This window comes from Rattus norvegicus, chromosome 1 (genome assembly GCF_021556685.1).
Source record: "Rattus norvegicus strain SHRSP/BbbUtx chromosome 1, alternate assembly SHRSP_T2T, whole genome shotgun sequence".
NCBI lineage: Eukaryota > Metazoa > Chordata > Mammalia > Rodentia > Muridae > Rattus > Rattus norvegicus.
The window spans coordinates 122023302-122042813 of record NC_141534.1 but is presented as its reverse complement, the minus strand read 5'-3'; the positions used below and the strand labels follow the sequence as shown (position 1 = coordinate 122042813).

Below are 19512 nucleotides of genomic sequence, written 5' to 3'. Positions count from 1 at the left end.
TGGGGCTGATGGTAAGTCCTGTAATCTTAGACATTGTACTTTTCTCCAGGCAAATATCAAAAAGAAATTGTGATTCCAATTGATTATGAAAGTGAGCTGTATGCTTAGGATCATGCTGTTTATAATTACATATGTCTCAGTGACTGCAGGTTATGCTAGTGTTTGGTGACCTGAGAGGGTTTGAACAGACACTTTCTCTGTGGTGATCAATGTCAGATACCACAGCAATAGCACTCACATGAATTTATTGCCAGTCAAATCCTGAATAGGAGATATATGAGGATGGACAGAGAAAGAGACAAAGAACAATTTTTGAAGAGCCTAAGCATGAGTGAGACAGGAAGACAGTGAGAAACCGAAAGAGAGATAGAGATAGAGATAGAGATAGAGAGAGAGAGAGAGAGCGAGAGGGGGGGGTGAAGTTGAAAAGAGGACACTGTGATATTAAAGCAGATATCTTGATTGACAGAAATTAGGAAACCAAATAGAAAGAATGTGAGTGAGAAACAGTGAAGCAGGGAGAGTCACTGCAAGACAATTTCAGAGAGAATGAGAAGAAGTGAGATAGAGACAGAGTACTTAAGTAGTCCGTTCATCTAATGAGGATGAGAATCTTATATGATATTTGAATCGGGTCTCATCGAAGGCAGAGTAGGAATCATAGGTGTAGTATGCCATGATTATGGACGGTGCTCCAACTGAGGCCAAATCTATTAAGATTCTTGTTGTTTCCCTGGGAAGAGTAAGGCCTGATTATCTCTGGGATATCTAGCTGAACTAAGATTTTCTTAATTTGTAGGCACCTTCCTTTGAGCCTTGTTAGTGGTCTCATTCTCTTGTGTACCTTGTGCCAATTTCTTTGGTTGGTTCTCAAGTGATGTACATACTATTGTAGTTTTCAGGATCAGATATTGGCTTCATCCCATTTTAAGAACGTTGTTGCATGGTAAGCTCCAGGAATTCGGTGATAGAATTGGGAAACTTCTGTCCCCAAACAGTTCCTTGGAGGAAAAATATCTCTGATATGGATTGGGAGTAAAAAGTTCTAGAGGAGGGAAGGAGTGCTGAGAGAGCCTAAGTGTTCGATAAATTATGAACTAACCACAATGCATCACAGTCTCCATGATTTGCAAGGAATCCAATAAAGTGGGGGAATGTTCTATTTGCTTTACTTTCAGGGACAGAGTCCCTGTCTCATACAGGACAAGGACGGCTTGCAGAGGAACTGAGTATGGAACATCAGATGAAGTTGGAAGAAGCCTAACATTGCCTGCCCTGAAGTCATCAGTTCAAGATCTCTTGCTTGAGGATACCTGAAGGGAAAGGTAAGAAACACTTGACTTTCCAAAGGAACTCAAAGTGCTCAGGTGTTGATGGAGGTCGCAGGAGTTCCCAAACTTGAATCGTGATCCTTTGGGACCTGGTTCAGGCTCACTGCCTGTGGCTACTCCTGTGATTGGAGAATAGGCCCATTGGTTCGTGGTAAAGGATGTGAATGTCTTGAATTCTGTTCGCTCACCAAACCTGATCTATTTTGAGTACACTAATTCTCATGTCAGGGGTTACACCAGCGTGCTTGGATCAATGATGATTTCCAATAAAACATTCCTTGGAAAGCTGAACAAAATGAGTGAAAACTCAATACTGCCACTATCATCGTGACTGAGGTCCAGAACCTGGGGTCACAAATGTCACTGAGGGACTCACATGGCCTCCATTCAACTTGCAAGACTTGGATCCAGTGAGAGAGCCTTCAGAATGTTCTTTGCTTGCCTACATCACCAGAAATCATGGCCTATATCAAGGCTTCACCTTTTTCTGTAGTCATAACATGCTTTCCCATTGAGGATATCATTGTCAGTATCTTGGAAGTTAGCCCTACCAACTCCAACCAGCAATAATGTACAGTAGGCTGTGAGGCAAATGTAAGGTTAGCAGGGGCAGCAAGGTTCGACAATGTACAGTGGAATGTCAGGAAAGGTGTTTCTGTCCCTGTCTGAAGCTTTCGCATGAATGATAACCCTTCTTTTTCATAAAACAGAGATAAGTAACAGGAAGGTTACAGGTGACATGTGGAATGAGTCAGTAGCAATTCTCAGGAACTATGGGAATGTGGACTCTTCCTGTGTGAAAACAAAGGTCTGTTTTCTTTAAAGACTGATTGTGGCCATGGCAATTAGGTTGGAAAGAGAGCCTTGGAATTTAAAGGGTTGGCATGTAACCTTCTTGTCAGTGGCTTCTAGAAGTGCATGCTTTCAAATGTCCCAGCATTCATACCAACTTCATGGATGTATGGAGAACACTCATTTAATCCTAGTTTCTATGTTTATTGTTGGGACATTTTTTGTCAGTCTATCCAGCTAGTGTTTCAGCAGTTCTTATGGATTTACTGTACCAAAGATTGTCTAGACATACATCTCGTTCTCTTCTAGGATATATGAATGTGAGCATGCACGTTTGTTTCTTACACACAGGCCTTCTAGTAATTTTATATTTTGGTATGGCCGAGGAAGATAGGCATGGAGTGTCTGTGGTATTATCTTTCCTTATGGCTTTTGATGTGGCCTTGAAATTTTAACTTGGCATTTTGGCTATGTGTTTTGGGGCAGATGGTAAGTCCTGTAATCTTAGACATTGTTCTTTTCTCCAAGCAAATATCGAAAAGAAATTGTGTTTCCAATTGATTTTGAAAGTGAGCTGTATGCTTAGGATCATGCTGTTTATAATTACATATGTCTCAGTGACTGCAGGTTATGCTAGTGTTTGGTGACCTGAGAGGGTTTGAACAGACACTTTCTCTGTGGTGATCAATGTCAGATACCAGAGCAATAGCACTCACATGAAATTAGTAGCAGTCAAAACCTGAATAGCAGGCATATGAGCATAGATAGAGAAAGAGACAAAGAACAATTTTTGAAGAGGCTAAGCATGTGTGAGACAGAGGAAGACAGTGAGAGACAGAAAGAGACAGACAGAGAGAGAGAGAGAGAGAGAGAGAGAGAGAGTGAGAGTGAGAGAGAGAGAGAGAGAGAGGCAGAGAGAGAGAGAGAGGTGTGAAGTGGAAAAGAGGACACTGTGATATTAAAGCAGATATTTTGATCGACAGAAATAAGGAAACAAAATAGAGAGAATGTGAGTGAGAAACAGAGACGCAGGGAGAGTCACTGCAAGACAATTTCAGAGAGAAAGAGAAGAAGCGAGATAGAGACAGAGTACTTATGTAGTCCGTTCATCTAATGTGGATGAGAATCTTATATGATATTCGAACCGGGTCTCATCGAAGGCAGAGTAGGACTAATAGGTGTAGTATGCCATGATTATGGAGGGTGCTCCGACTGTGGCCAAAGCTATTAAGATTCTGGTGGTTTCCATGGGAAGAGTAAGGCCTGATTGTCTCTGGGATATCCAGCTGAACTAAGATTTATTTATTTTTGTAGGCACCTTCCATTGAGCCTTGTTAGTGGTCTCATTCTGTTGTGTACCTTGTGCCAATTTCTTTGGATGGTTCTCAAGTGATATAAATACTACTGTAGTTTTCGGGATCAGATATCGGCTTCGTCCCATTTTAAGAACTTTGTTCCATGGTAACCTCCAGGAATTCGGTGATAGAATTGGGAGACTTATGTCCCCAAACTGTCCTTGGAGGAAAAATATCTCTGATATGGATTGTGAGGGCAAAGTTCTAGAGGAGGGAAGGAGTGCTGAGAGAGCCCACGTGTTCGATAAATTATGAACTAACCATAATGCATCACAGTCTCCATGATTTGCAAGGAATCCAATAAAGTGGGGGAATGTGCTATTTGCCTTACTTTCAGGGACAGAGTTTCTGTCTCATACCTGACAAGGACGGCTCGTAGAGTAACTGAGTACATGTCCTGCGCGCGACTTTCCGCAGGCAAGAAGCAAGAGGACTTTTAGAAATCCTTACTGTGACCAACCTTTTTAATCTTGGAAGAAGAAAAGCCCCGCCGAGCTAACATGGCTGCTTATAAAACCGTAGTGCGTCGCACCAACACCTGATTGATTGTTACCCGTGATCTCATAAGGCACGCCCCGGAGTGGGCAAAGACCTGGCAAGAAGGCACTCTTGCACATGCGCACAGTTAACTTCCTGAAATGGGGGCCGGCTAGCGCGGCGAAGGCTGGCGCCATCTCATAATGTTGGAGGCTATCCTGGCCTTCGACGTGGGGCTCAGTGGAAGCCAGCGCCATCTAGTGGTTGCGAATATTATTGCGTTCCTCTACATATCATCCTTATAATTTATATAATTTTATAGCAGTCATGATCACCTTGTCGCGTGCAATGAGGAAACCTCAGCGATGTGCAAGGGCTGATCAAAGGATCACTGATTCTCTCTCATCCCAGTGCAATGGATCCACAGTTCCATGGGGTGCAGGAGCAGAGAACTCAGATACAGAGAGAGTCCTGAGCAAGATAACCAAATTCCAGGGGAGGCCCCTAGTACAATGGCCACAAATGCTTGAGTGTTAAAGGCCTTGTCACGTTTCTGTTGAGATCTGAGTTTGTAAACCAACCAAGTATGAATACTGATCCACGGAATAGGGCTGCACCAGACAGAGCCACTCCCGATAAGTAGTGGGCACCTCATTGTTCCTCCTCAACTGTTACCACCAAGGGCCGTGGTCAAGCCGCTCCTATAATAAAATTTAGAATTCACAATTGTTAGTAACCACTCCAGAAAGTTCACCTACTGTATTTGTCTAACAATAGATTGGGGGAGGATAACTCCAGATACTGCAGACACAATGTTTGCAGCAGTAATGGCTGCTACAATAACAGCGAAAGTGTCAAGGTCTTTTCTAGGACAGTTCAGGATCAGTCATTTTTCTCTGGAACAACCAGCAGACAATGGAACCATTTCTGAGATCTGTATAACCAGCACAGAGTTCCCCAGTCTACTGTAGCTTTAAGCAGGTAGCATCCCTGTAAAGCTACAGTCTGTAAAATGACCAGTTAAGGCAGCAAGAGTCACCAGGGAAAATGAAGGGGGCAACAACGGCTGGAGTCCAGTCTTCCCCAGCAAGCAGCAGTGTACAGAGGGTCAGAGAGTAGGCCATAGTGGGACAGGACACATGCAGCGGTAACACTGACTGCAGCAACGGCAAAATCTCTGTGATGACAAAGGATGAAGGGAAATCTTCTATCTTCCTCTCAGGGCAGAGGAATGACTCCAGGGACCCGAACCAGGAGAGCTGAATCTTTATGCAACCAGGATCAGCAAGTCTCAGCAACCACTCAGGCAGCTGGCACACTCTTGTAGCATCCTGTAGAAAAAACACAAACATTCCCTCTTCCCCATATAAAATATCTGGACAGGATCATGTCAATAAGTGGATCTCTCTATTTCACCTAGGCAGAAGTATGCCTAGTTGTAGTGTGCCATAAACTTTGGCATCCAAAATTTTAAAATTGAAATAAAAGGAGCATTATTTAGCATACAGGGATAACTCCCCCTTTTTATTTATTAAGATATAGTAAAGATATTATTTATTAAGGTAAGTCCTCGAGGATTAATTTGAGGACACTGAGCATTTGTATTTATAAATTGACTTGTATACCAAATTATTGTCTCCAGCATAATTGTATTGGATATATAAAGAATGAGATTTTTTTCACTAATTGTTCTTATGTAAGGCCTATAATCTGTCTGGAATCTTGTCCTCCCTTGTTAAATAGCCCAGGCAATCCAGTTTGAGTTCTTAAATGTCCAATAAAGGAACAGTATTTAGTGTTCTTAACCACTAAGCCATTTCTCTAGCACCTCACAAACTTTATTTACCTAAACATAAGCATTAATTAGAAATGTCAAATCTTGTCCAGATTCAGTCTTACTAGAAATCCCTGAGCTGGCAGGGTGAGGCTGGGAGTTGAAAGTAAGCAAATGGAGTCTTCCTCTTTTCCTGAGGGTGTGTTAACAACTCCATTACCATTTTTAAAGAGCTGGGTCTATGGTTTTGTTTAGTTGTCTGAGCCAGAGCACTGAAAGGACAGTGAGTTGTCAGACAATTTACACTGAAATCACTCACTGATTTTAAATAGAAAATCTGTCTCTAATAAAGCATTAAGTAATTGAAATCAATTGTAAACCACAAGCCACACATTGGCTATCAGTATGTGAATAGAAAGTTTGATTTAAAAACAGTGGCTAAACTACGGAATTCAATAATCTGTGTTGAAGCAATAGAAACTCAAGAGAATAAACAAGTGATCCAATCATACCTGTAGCCTTTTCATTAGATGAACCACCTATAAATACAGTAAGTACATTTCCTATGGGTTGTATGCACAAATATACAGGAAGTATAAAAGCATGTAAAGAGTAAAATTATCAATTTTGCCTGAAAATTTTGTATATGTAATAGGCCAAATATCAGTATTTTGTAGTAACCAATTAACTGTTGTTTGGAAATAAGGTATGTTTTACCAGGTTTCTTATCAAAATACTTCCATGACTTTAGTCCACAACTCTGTACTAACACAGCTGAAGCTTTATCTCCAATGTGCATAACAAAGACCTAAGTCCTCTAGTAGGGTGAGGTACTTAGCCAATTAACATATCCTTAGAAGCTTAAAATTAGCTTCAAATATTCTTATCTGGAGGAGTGTAACAGCTAGTCCCCAAATATTAAAGCTCATTTAGAGAGCAAAGGTTTGTAGTAAAAATTTCCATATATATTGAAAGATTTAAGTTCTAACTTCTTACACTGAAGAAGCAACAAAATTACCTAATATGAGGCTGTTAGCAATCCTCTAAATCTATCCTGAAATGGCAGTTGGAGTAAGTAAACTGGCTGTAATGTTCTCACAAGTTCCAAAACCTCATCAATCCTTCGTAAATCTTGTAACAATCTCTACCTGTATGATTTTTCCTTAATTAAAGATAAGTTTGAGTTAGTGTAACGTTAGCGATCCTTAATCACAATCTTTAAATTCTCCTTGTAACACCAGAGCACCACTACAAGGTCACCTGAGTTCTGAGTACTTGAATAGGCAGCTGTTCTCCCAGCAGTGGGAATTAGCATTAAAATACAGATAACTTCAGGGCAAGCCACAACTTTGGAAAGCAAAACTCAACCTCCAATAAACAATCTAGTCTCCAAGGCACCCCAGGTCTATCTATTATGTTACAAAGTTTGACTGTCAATTCTTACTTTTGGATGCACAATTGTGCGTCTCCAATACCTCAACAAAGAGACATTGTCCTAAATTCTTTTAGAAGCCTGGTTTCTAGGATAAGAGTTCCATAAAAATATAACCTCAATTTAGACCTGTTTCCCTAGGTTGGCTCATGTCACATGTTATCTAGAATGACTCCATCCAGATTATCAGCTTTATGTCAACTTTCTGTTACCAATATTATACCTTTTTAACCATATCCAATAACTAAAAAGCCAATAGTCCATAACCAAGGCAAGTAGAGCATATTTATACATTTAAAAACAATGAGAAACAAAATTGAAGTGGCTACACCTATCTTTAATATCTAGACCAAACACCATTTTTACCTTTTTGCTATGATTTTAAGAGGAGCACCATGTCACCTGTTGAGTCAAAATAATAAGTCAGGGATCTCTCTAAGAGAAACAGCTATCAACTCTTGTATCGAAGAAGCTGAGAATCTGTTGGCGCTTTTAAGATCAGCTCGTGTAGACGCTTAGCCTCTGGGCAGCTTCTCCAGCTAATCTAGACACCTGGCTCTAGTAACAGGGGTCCAAAGACCTGATTGAAAACTGTTTTTTATTCATTTGTTCCCTTTTGAAACGAGTTAAAACCAAGTCAAGGTGTGCATGACCGGCAGATAAAGTTTTTACCATTTTTTCTTTTGAACATGAAACATAAAACATTTAAACAACGAGAAATAAAAACCACAGACATACACTGACAGACATGGGACATCCTGGTGCACCAGAGACAAACAATGGACAAATAGGGAAAAAACCAGATGGTGTTCACGGTGACTATCCACTCGAGTGGAGTCGATATGGGCGATGAATTGTCTCAATTCCTGGACTAGTCCACCAACATGTTGAAAGCCAATTCCTGTAAGATACTGAGATATATTATCTCAGCAGTACGACCGACATTCACCAATGGTATGGAAGTGAAACAAGCCCTGAATATTTTTACTCACAACCCAATTACATTAACTCCATCAGGCTGTGCATGGGCACGGAGATGTCCTTTTGTTTGATTCTCCTGAATAAATTTTCAGGCGGTCTACCTCTATCAAATCTGATCAGTATGACTCTGTAAAGCTGTTGCGTCAGCTCAGGGACACGGCGTCCCCAGAGCCGGCGCTGAAGCTTAAGCACACTTCTAACAGGCACAAGACAAAATTTATCTCCCAAAATGCTGTGTGCCTTTTATCTCTTCCCTTCTTCTCACCTGGGGCGTTTTTTCCCCAATCTTTCGCTTCCGAATTGGAAGGGTCTGGTGCTTGAGATCGGTCAGGATCCTTTTCTCATTGCAACTTTTCACTACCCTCTGTTTCTGACACTCTGTCGCCTCGCCCTTCCCCCAACACTCTCCGCTTTGCTGTTACAGCTGGGCAGTTCCCACGCGACCTCTGACGCCGTTAGGCGGTAACTAGAAACTCAAAGGTCAATAGAAACTACCCGAGGGCTGCCAGAGCAACCATAGCGGCTCCTGCTGCGTCCGGAAGAGGACTGAGCTGGAACAGAACAAGTCTAAACTTGGTCTCTCAGAGTTTTGCCTGCATTACACAGTTTCTGGATTTCTTCCGTGAAACGGGGCTTCCTCTTGGCACCGGCGATGATGTAGCTTTTTTCTGTCCCGGGATCTCAACACCAAATGTCCCGCGCACGACTTTCCGCCAGCAAGAAGCACGCGAACATTTAGAAATCCTTACTGTGTCCAACCTTTTTAATCTTAGAAGAGGAAAAGCCCCGCCGCACCAAAATGGCGCGCTTATAAAATGCTAGTGCGGCGCACCCACCCTGATTGGTTGTTACCCATGATCTCATAAGGCACGCCCCGGAGTGGGCAAAGACCTGGCATGAAGGCACTCTTGCATATGCACACAGTTAACTTCCTGAAATGGGGGCCGACTAGTGCGGTGAAGGCTGGTGCCATCTTGTAATGGCAGAGGCTATCCTGGCCTTCCAATGGGGTCTCAGTGGAAGCCAGCGCCATCTAGTGGTGGCGAATGACATTGGGCCCTCTACAAGTATGGAACACCAGATGAAGTTGGATGAAGCCTAACATTGCCTGCCCTGAAGTCATCAGTTGAAGCTCTCTTGCCTGAGGATACCTGAAGTGAAAGGTAAGAAACACTTGAATTTCAAAGGAACTCAAAGTGCTCAGTGTTGATGGAGCTCACAGCAGTACTCAACCTTGAATCATGATCCTTTGGGACCTGGTTCAGGGTCACTGCCTGTGGCTACTCCTGTGATTGGAGAATAGGCCCATTGGTTCGTGGTAAAGGATGTGAATGTCTTGAATTCTGTTCGCTCGCCAAACCTGATCTATTTTGAGTACACTAAGTGTCATGGCAGGGGGTACAGCAGCGTGCTTGGATCGATGATGATTTTCAATAAAACATTCCTTGGTAAGCTGAACAAAATGAGTGAAAACTCAATACCGCCACTATCATCGTGACTGAGGTCCAGCACCTGGGATCACAAATGTCACTGAGGGACTCACATGGCCTCCATTCATCTTGCGAGACTTGGATCCAGTGAGAGAGCCTTCAGAATGTTCTTTGCTTGCCTAAATCACCAGAAATCATGGCCTAAATCAAGGCTTCACCTTTTGCTGTAGTGATAACATGCTTTCCGGTTGAGGAGATCATTGTCAGTATCTTGGAAGTTAGCCCTACCAACTCCATCAGCAATAATGTATAGTAGGTTGTGAGGAAAATGTAAGTTTAGCGGGGGCAGCATAGTTCAACAATGTACACTGGAATGTCAGGAAAGGTGTTTCTGTCCCTGTCTGAAGCCTTCGCATGAATGATAACCCTTCTGTTTCATAAAACAGAGATACATAACAGGAAGGTTACAGGTGACATGTGGAATAAGGCAGTAGCAATTCTCAAAACCTATGGGCATGTGGACTCTTCCTGTGTGAAAACAAAACTCTGTTTTCTTGAAAGACTGATTGTGGCCATGGCAATTAGGTTGGAAAGAGAGCCTTGGAATTTAAAGGGTTGGCATGTAACCTTCTTGTCAGTGGCTTCTAGAAATGCATGCTTTCAAATGTCCCAGGATTCATACCACCTTCATGGATGTATGGAGGACACCCATTTTAATCCTAGTTTCTATGTTTATTGTTGGGACATTTTTTGTCAGTCTAACCAGCTAGTTTTTAAGCAGTTCTTATGGATTGACTGAACCAAAGATGGTCTGGACATACATCTCGTCCTCATCTAGGATCTAAGAATGTGAGCATGCAAGTTTGTTTCTTACACACAGTCCTTCTAGGAATTTTATATTTTGGTATGGCCGTACAAGATAGGCATGGAGTGTCTGTGGGATTATCTTTCCTTCTGGTTTTTGATCTGGCCTTGCTGAAGGTTAACTTGGCATTTTGGTTATGTGTTTTGGGGCTGATGATAAGTCCTGTAATCTTAGACATTGTTCTTTTCTCCAAGCAAATATCAACAAGAAATTGTGTTTCCAATTGATTATGAAAGTGTGCTGTATGTTTAGGATCATGCTGTTTATAATTACATATGTCTCAGTGACTACAAGTTATGCTTATGTTTGGTGACCTGAGAGGGTTTGAGCACACACTTAATCTGTGGTGATCAATGTCAGATACCACAGCAATAGCACTCACATGAATTTAGTAGAAGTCAAATCCTGAATAGGAGATATATGAGTATGGACAGAGAAAGAGACAAAGAACAATTTTTGAAGAGGCTAAGCATGTGTGAGTCATAGGTAGACAGTGAGAGACAGAGAGAGTGAGTGAGAGAGAGAGAGAGAGAGAGAGAGAGGGAGGGGGGCTGAGGGGGAAAAGAGGACACTGTGATATTAAAGCAGATATGTTGGTTGACAGAAATAAGGAAACCAAATAGAGAATATGAGTGAGAAACAGAGAGGCAGGGAGAGTCACTGCAAGAAAATTTCAGAGAGAAAGAGAAGCAAGATACAGACAGAGAACTTAAGTAATCCATTCATATAATGTGGGATTATCTTTCCTTATGGATTTTGATATGGCCTTGCTGAAGTTTAACTTGGCATTTTTGCTATGTGTTTTGGGGCTGATGGTAATTCCTGTAATCTTAGACATTGTTCTTTTCTCCAAGCAAATATCAACAAGAAATTGTGTTTCCAATTGATTATGAAAGTGTGCTGTATGCTTAGGATCATGCTGTTTATAATTACATATGTCTCAGTGACTACAGGTTATGCTTGTGTTTGGTGAAGCCTAACATTGCCTGCCCTGAAGTCATCAGTTGAAGCTCTCTTGCCTGAGGATACCTGAAGTGAAAGGTAAGAAACACTTGAATTTCCATAGGAACTCAAAGTGCTCAGGTGTTGATGGGGCTCGCAGGAGTTCCCAACCTTGAATCATGATTCTTTGGTACATGGTTCAGGCTCACTGCCAGTGGCTACTCCTGTGATTGGAGAATAGGCCCATTGGTTCGGGGTAAAGGATGTGAATATCTTGAATTATGTTCGCTCGCCAAACCTGATCTATTTTGAGTACACTGGATCATGGCAGCGGGTACACCATCTGCTTGGATCGATGATGATTTACAATAAAACATTCCTTGGAAAGCTGAACAAAATGAGTGAAAAATCAAAACCGCCACTATCATCGAGACTGAGGTCAAGCTCCTGGGATCACAAATGTCACAGAGGGACTCACATGGCCTCCATTCAACTTGCGAGACTTGGATCCATTCAGAAAGCCTTCTGAATGTTCTTTGCTTGCCAAAATCACCAGAAATCATGGCCTATATCAAGGCTTCACCTTTTGCTGTAGTGATAACATGCTTTCTGGTTGAGGAGATCATTGTCAGTGTCTTGGAAGTTAGCCCTACCAACTCCATCCAGCAATAATGTACAGTAGGCTGTGAGGCAAATGTAAGTTTAGCGTGGGTAGCATAGTTCAACAATGTACACTGGAATGTCAGGAAATGTGTTTCTGTCACTGTCTGAAGCCTTCACATGAATCATAACCCTTCTGTTTCATAAAACAGAGACACATAACGGGAAGGTTACAGGTGACATGCGGAATGAGGCAGTAGCAATTCTCAGGAACTATGGGAATGTGGACTCTTTCTGTTTTCTTGAAAGATTGATTGTGGCCATGGCAATTAGGTTGGAAAGAGAGCCTGGGAATTTAAAGGGTTGGCATGTAACCTTCTTGTCGGTGGCTTCTAGAAGTGCATGCTTTCAAATGTCCCAGGATTCATACCACCTTCATGGATGTATGGAGGACACCCATTTTAATCCTAGTTTCTATGTTTATTGTTGGGACATTTTTTGTCAGTCTAACCAGCTAGTTTTTCAGCAGTTCTTATGGATTGACTGAACCAAAGATGGTCTGGACATACATCTCGTCCTCCTCTAGGATCTAAGAATGTGAGCATGCAAGTTTGTTTCTTACACACAGTCCTTCTAGGAATTTTATATTTTGGTATGGCCGTACAAGATAGGCATGGAGTGTCTGTGGGATTATCTTTCCTTATGGTTTTTAGATGTGGCCTTGCTGAAGATTAACTTGGCATTTTGGCTATGTGTTTTGGGGCTGATGGTAAGTACTGTGATCTTAGACATTGTTCGTTTCTCCAAGCAAATATCAACAGGAAATTGTGTTTCCAATTGATTATGAAAGTGTGCTGTATGATTAGGATCATGCTGTTTATAATTACATATGTCTCAGTCATTACAGGTTATGCTTATCTTTGGTGACCTGAGAGGTTTTGAACAGACACTTTCTCTGTGGTGATCAATGTCAGATACCACAGCAATAGCACTCACATCAATTTAGTAGCAGTCAAAACCTGAATAGGAGATATATGAGCAGGGATTGAGAAAGAGACAAAGAACAATTTTTGAAGAGGCTAAGCATGTGTGAGACAGAGGAAGACAGGGAGAGACAGAAAGAGACAGAGAGAGAGAGACAGAGAGAGAGACACAGAGAGAGGGGGGGCGGGTGAAGTGGAAAAGAGGACACTGTGATATTAAAGCAGATATCTTGATTGAAGGAAATAAGGAAACCAAATAGAGAGAATGTGAGTGAGAAACTAAGAAGCAGGGAGAGTCACTGCAAGATAATTTCAGAGAGAAAGAGAAGAAGAGAGATAGAGACAGAGTACTTAAGTAGTCCATTCATCTAATGTGGATGAGAACCTTATATGATATTTGAATCGGTTCTCATCGAAGGCAGAGTAGGACTAATAGGTGTAGTATGTCATGATTATGGAGGGTGCTCCTATTGTGGCCAAAGCTATTAAGATTCTGGTGGTTTCCATGGGAAGAGCACAGCCTGATTTTCTCTTGGATATCCAGCTGAACCAAGATTTACTTATTTTTGTAGGCACCTTCCATTGAGCCTTGATAGTGGTCTCATTCTGTGTGTACCTTGTGCCAATTTCTTTGGGTGGTTCTCAAATGATTTACATACTACTGTAGTTTCCGGGATCAAATATTGGCTTCGTCCCATTTTAAGAACTTTGTTGCATGGTAACCTCCAGGAATTCTGTGATAGAATTGGGAACTTATGTCCCCAAACATTTCCTTGGAGGAAAAATATCTCTGATCTGGAGTGTGATGGCAAAGTTCTAGAGGAGGGAAGGATTGATAAGAGAGCCCAAGTGTTCGATGAATTATGAACTAACCACAATGCATCACGGTCTCCATGATTTGCCAGGAATCCAAAAAAGTGGTGGAATGTGCTATTTGATTTACATTCAGGGACAGAGTCCCTGTTTCATACCGGAGAAGGACGGCTTGCAGAGGAACTGAGTATGGAACATCAGATGAAGTAGGATGAAGCCTAACATTGCCTGCCCTGAAGTCATCAGTTGAAGCTCTCTTGCCTGAGGATACCTGAAGTGAAAGGTAAGAAACACTTGTCTAAATTCATCTGGAATAACAAAAAACCCAGGATAGCTAAAGCTATCCTCAACAATGAAAGGACTTCAGGGGGAATCACTATCCCTGAACTCAAGCAGTATTACAGAGCAATAGTGATAAAAACTGCATGGTATTGGTACAGAGACAGACAGATAGACCAATGGAATAGAATTGAAGACCCAGAAATGAACCCACACACATATGGTCACTTGATTTTTGACAAAGGAGCCAAAACCATCCAATGGAAAAAGATAGCATTTTCAGCAAATGGTGCTGGTTCAACTGGAGGTCAACATGTAGAAGAATGCAGATCGATCCATGCTTATCACCCTGTACAAAGCTTAAGTCCAAGTGGATCAAGGACCTCCACATCAAAGCAGACACACTCAAACTAATACAAGAAAAACTAGGGAAGCATCTGGAACACATGGGCACTGGAAAAAAATTTCCTGAACAAAACACCAATGGCTTACGCTCTAAGATCAAGAATTGACAAATGGGATCTCATAAAACTGCAAAGCTTCTGTAAGGCAAAGGACACTGTGGTTAGGACAAAACGGCAACCAACAGATTGGGAAAAGATCTTTACCAATCCTACAACAGATAGAGGCCTTATATCCAAAATATACAAAGAACTCAAGAAGTTAGACCACAGGGAAACAAATAACCCTATTAAAAAATGGGGCTCAGAGCTAAACAAAGAATTCACAGCTGAGGAATGCCGAATGGCGGAGAAACACCTAAAGAAATGTTCAACATCTTTAGTCATAAGGGAAATGCAAATTAAAACAACCCTGAGATTTCACCTCACACCAGTGAGAATGGCTAAGATCAAAAACTCAGGGGACAGCAGATGCTGGCGAGGATGTGGAGAAAGAGGAACACTCCTCCATTGTTGGTGGGATTGCAAACTGGTACAACCATTCTGGAAATCAGTCTGGAGGATCCTCAGAAAATTGGACATTGAACTGCCTGAGCATCCAGCTATACCTCTCTTGGGCATATACCCAAAAGATGCCCCAACATATAAAAAAGACACGTGCTCCACTATGTTCATTGCAGCCTTATTTATAATAGCCAGAAGCTGGAAAGAACCCAGATGCCCTTCAACAGAGGAATGGATACAGAAAATGTGGTACATCTACACAATGGAATATTACTCAGCTATCAAAAACAACGACTTTATGAAATTCTTAGGCAAATGGCTGGAACTGGAAAATATCATCCTGAGTGAGCTAACCCAAACACAGAAAGACATACATGGTATGCACTCACTGATAAGTGGCTATTAGCCCAAATGCTTGAATTACCCTAAATGCCTAGAACAAATGAAACTCAAGACAGATGATCAAAATGTGAATGGTTCACTCCTTCTTTAAAAGGGGAACAAGAATACCCTTGGCAGGGAAGAGAGAGGCAAAGATTAAAACAGAGACTGAAGGAACACCCATTCAGAGTCTGCCCCACATGTGGCCCATGCATATACAGCCATCCAATTAGACAAGATGGATGAAGCAAAGAAGTGCAGACCGACAGGAGCCGGATGTAGATCGCTCCTGAGAGACACAGCCAGAATACAGCAAATACAGAGGCGAATACCAGCAGCAAACCACTGAACTGAGAATAGGACCCCCGTTGAAGGAATCAGAGAAAGAACTGGAAGAGCTTGAAGGGGCTCGAGACCCCATATGTACAACAATGCCAAGCAACCAGAGCTTCCAGGGACTAAGCCACTACCTAAAGACTATACATGGACTGACCCTGGACTCTGACCTCATAGGTAGCAATGAATATCCTAGTAAGAGCACCAGTGGAAGGGGAAGCCCTGGGTCCTGCTAAGACTGAACCCCCAGTGAACTAGACTGTTGGGGGGAGGGGGACAATGGGGGGAGGGTGGGGAGGGGAACACCGATAAGAAAGGGGAGGGGGGAGGGGGATGTTTGCCCGGAAACTGGGAAAGGGAATAACACTCGAAATGTATATAAGAAATACTCAAGTTAATAATAAAAAAAAAAAGAAAAAGAAAGAAACACTTGAATTACCAAAGGAACTCAAAGTGCTCAGGTGTTGATGGAGCTCGCAGGAGTTCCCAACCTTGAATCATGATCCTTTGGGACCTGGTTCAGGCTCACTGCCTGTGGCTACTCCTGTGATTGGAGAATAGGCCCATTGGTTCGTGGTAAAGGATGTGGATGTCTTGAATTCTGTTTGCTCGCCAAACCTGATCTATTTTGAGTACACTAAGTTCATAGCAGGGGGTACAACAGCGTGCTTGGATCGATGATATTTTCCAATAAAACATTCCATGGAAAGCTGAACAAGATGAGTGAAAACTCAATACCGCCGCTATCATCGTGACTGAGGTCCAGCACCTGGGATCACAAATGTCACTGAGGGACTCACAAGGCCTCCATTCATCTTGCGAGACTTGGATCCAGTAAGAGAGCCTTCAGAATATTATTTGCATGCCTAAATCACCAGAAATCATGGCCTATATCAAGGCTTCACCTTTTGCTTTATTAATAACATGCTTTCCATTTGAGGAGATCATAGTCAGTATCTTGGAGGGTACCCCAACCAACTCCATCCTTCAATTATGTTCAGTAGGCTGTGAGGCAAATGTAAGTATAGCGGGGGCAGTATAGTTCCATAATGTACACTGGAATGTCAGGAAATGTGTTTCGGTCCCTGTCTGAGGCCTTCGCATAAATGATAACCCTTCTGTTTCATAAAACAGAGATACATAAAGGGAAGGTTACAGGCGACATGTGGAATGAGGCAGTAGCAATTCTCCAGAACTATGGGAATGTGTACACTTCCTGTGTGAAAACAAAGCTCTGGCTTCTTTTTTTTTTTTTTTTTTTTTTTTGGTTCTTTTTTTTTCGGAGCTGGGGACCGAACCCAGGGCCTTGTGCTTCCTAGGTAAGCGCTCTACCACTGAGCTAAATCCCCAGCCCCAAAGCTCTGTCTTCTTGAAAGACTGATTGTGGCCATGGCAAATAGGTTGGAAAGAGACCCTTGAAATTTAAAGGGTTGGTATGTAACCTTCATGTCGGTGGTTTCTAGAAGTGCCTGCTTTCAAATGTCCCAGGATTCATATCACCTTCATGGATTTATGTAGGACACCCATTTTAATCCTAGTTTCTATGTTTATTGTTGGGACATTTTTTCTCAGTCTATCCAGCTAGTTTGCCAGCAATTCTTATGGATTGACTGAACCAAATTTGGTCTGGACATACATCTCATCCTCTTCTAGGATCTAAGAAAGTGAGCATGCAACTTTGTTTCTTACACAGAGTCCTACTACTAATTTTTATTTTGTTATAGCCATACAAGATAGGCATGGAGTGTCTGTGGGATTATCTTTCCTTTATGTTTTTTGATGTGGCCTCGCTGAAGGTTAACTTGGCATTTTGGCTATGTGTTTTGGGGCTGATGGTAAGTCCTGTAATCTTAGACAGTGTTCTTTTCTCCAAGCAAATATCAACAAGATATTGTGTTTCCAATTAATTGTGAAAGTGTGCTGCATGCTTAGGATCATGCTGTTTATAATTACATATGTCTCAGTGACGACAGGTTATGCTTGTGTTTGGTGACCTGAGAGAGTTTGAACAGACACTTTCTCTGTGGTGATCAATGTCAGATACCCCAGCAATAGCACTAACATGAATTTAGTAGCAGTCAAAACCTGAATAGGAGATATATGAGAATGGAGAGAGAAAGAGAAAAAGAACTATTTTTGCAGAGGATAAGCATGTGTGAGACAGAGGAAGACAGTGAGAGACCGAAAGAGAGGGAGAGAGAGAGAGAGAGGGAAAGAGAGAGAGAGAGAGAGAGAGAGAGAGAGAGAGAGAGAGAGAGAGAGAGGGAGAGGGAGAGAAGGGGGGCTGAAGTGGAAAAGAGGACACGGTGATATTAAAGCAGATATCTTGATTGACAGAAAAAAGGAAATCAAATAGAGAAAATGTGACTGAGAAACAGAGAAGCAGTGAGAGTCACTGCAATACAATTTCAGAGAAAAAGAGAAGCGAGATAATCACAGAGTACTTAAGTAGTCTTCTCATCTAATGTGGATGAGAATCTTATATGATATTTGAATCGGGTCTCATTGAAGACAGAGCAGGACTAATAGGTGTAGTAGGTCATGATTTTGGAGGGTGCTTCGATTGTGGCCAAAGGTATTAAGATTCTGGTGGTTTCCATGGGAAGAGTAAGGCCTGATTGTCTCTGGGATATCCAGCTGATCTAAGATTTACTTATTTTTGTAGGCACCTTCCATTGAGCCTTGTTAGTGATCTCATTCTGTTGTGTACCTCGTGCCAATTTCTTTGGATGGTTCTCAAGTGATGTACATACTACTGTACTTTTCAGGATCAGATATTGGCTTCGTCCCATTTTAAGAATTCCGTTGCTTGGTAACCTCCTGGAATTCGGTGATAGAATTGGGAAACTTATGTCCCCAAACAGTTCCTTGGAGGAAAAATATCTCTGATATGTATTGGGAGGAAAAAGTTCTAGAGGAGGGAAGGAGTGCTGAGAGAGCCCAAGTGTTTGATAAATTATGAACTAACCACAATGCATCACGGTCTCCATGATTTGCCAGGAATCCAAAAAAGTGGTGGAATGTGCTATTTGATTTACATTCAGGGACAGAGTCCCTGTTTCATACCGGAGAAGGACGGCTTGCAGAGGAACTGAGTATGGAACATCAGATGAAGTAGGATGAAGCCTAACATTGCCTGCCCTGAAGTCATCAGTTGAAGCTCTCTTGCCTGAGGATACCTGAAGTGAAAGGTAAGAAACACTTGTCTAAATTCATCTGGAATAACAAAAAACCCAGGATAGCTAAAGCTATCCTCAACAATGAAAGGACTTCAGGGGGAATCACTATCCCTGAACTCAAGCAGTATTACAGAGCAATAGTGATAAAAACTGCATGGTATTGGTACAGAGACAGACAGATAGACCAATGGAATAGAATTGAAGACCCAGAAATGAACCCACACACATATGGTCACTTGATTTTTGACAAAGGAGCCAAAACCATCCAATGGAAAAAGATAGCATTTTCAGCAAATGGTGCTGGTTCAACTGGAGGTCAACATGTAGAAGAATGCAGATCGATCCATGCTTATCACCCTGTACAAAGCTTAAGTCCAAGTGGATCAAGGACCTCCACATCAAAGCAGACACACTCAAACTAATACAAGAAAAACTAGGGAAGCATCTGGAACACATGGGCACTGGAAAAAAATTTCCTGAACAAAACACCAATGGCTTACGCTCTAAGATCAAGAATTGACAAATGGGATCTCATAAAACTGCAAAGCTTCTGTAAGGCAAAGGACACTGTGGTTAGGACAAAACGGCAACCAACAGATTGGGAAAAGATCTTTACCAATCCTACAACAGATAGAGGCCTTATATCCAAAATATACA

At 41.9% G+C, this 19512-nt stretch overlaps 1 long non-coding RNA gene and 4 other non-coding genes across 5 annotated transcripts in view; all 5 read left to right on the top strand.

Annotated features, from left to right (window-relative positions):
* LOC134483347 (uncharacterized) overlaps positions 1–19512 on the top strand; it is an 83242-nt gene that overhangs the window by 50497 nt on the left and 13233 nt on the right. Inside the window, exons 21-25 of the long non-coding RNA XR_015646412.1 lie at positions 1179–1325; positions 9224–9366; positions 11382–11478; positions 13868–14058; positions 18677–18867. This is a non-coding gene — a long non-coding RNA (uncharacterized LOC134483347). The remainder of the gene's footprint in view (positions 1–1178; positions 1326–9223; positions 9367–11381; positions 11479–13867; positions 14059–18676; positions 18868–19512) is intronic.
* On the top strand, positions 1579–1671 carry LOC120100314 (small nucleolar RNA SNORD116). Its single transcript, XR_015655566.1, has one exon. It is a non-coding gene; the product is annotated as a small nucleolar RNA SNORD116 (small nucleolar RNA).
* Positions 9557–9649, top strand: LOC120100317 (small nucleolar RNA SNORD116). Its single transcript, XR_015655577.1, has one exon. It is a non-coding gene; the product is annotated as a small nucleolar RNA SNORD116 (small nucleolar RNA).
* On the top strand, positions 11729–11821 carry LOC120100319 (small nucleolar RNA SNORD116). Its single transcript, XR_015655645.1, has one exon. It is a non-coding gene; the product is annotated as a small nucleolar RNA SNORD116 (small nucleolar RNA).
* On the top strand, positions 16348–16440 carry LOC120100331 (small nucleolar RNA SNORD116). The gene has a single exon (XR_015655668.1). It is a non-coding gene; the product is annotated as a small nucleolar RNA SNORD116 (small nucleolar RNA).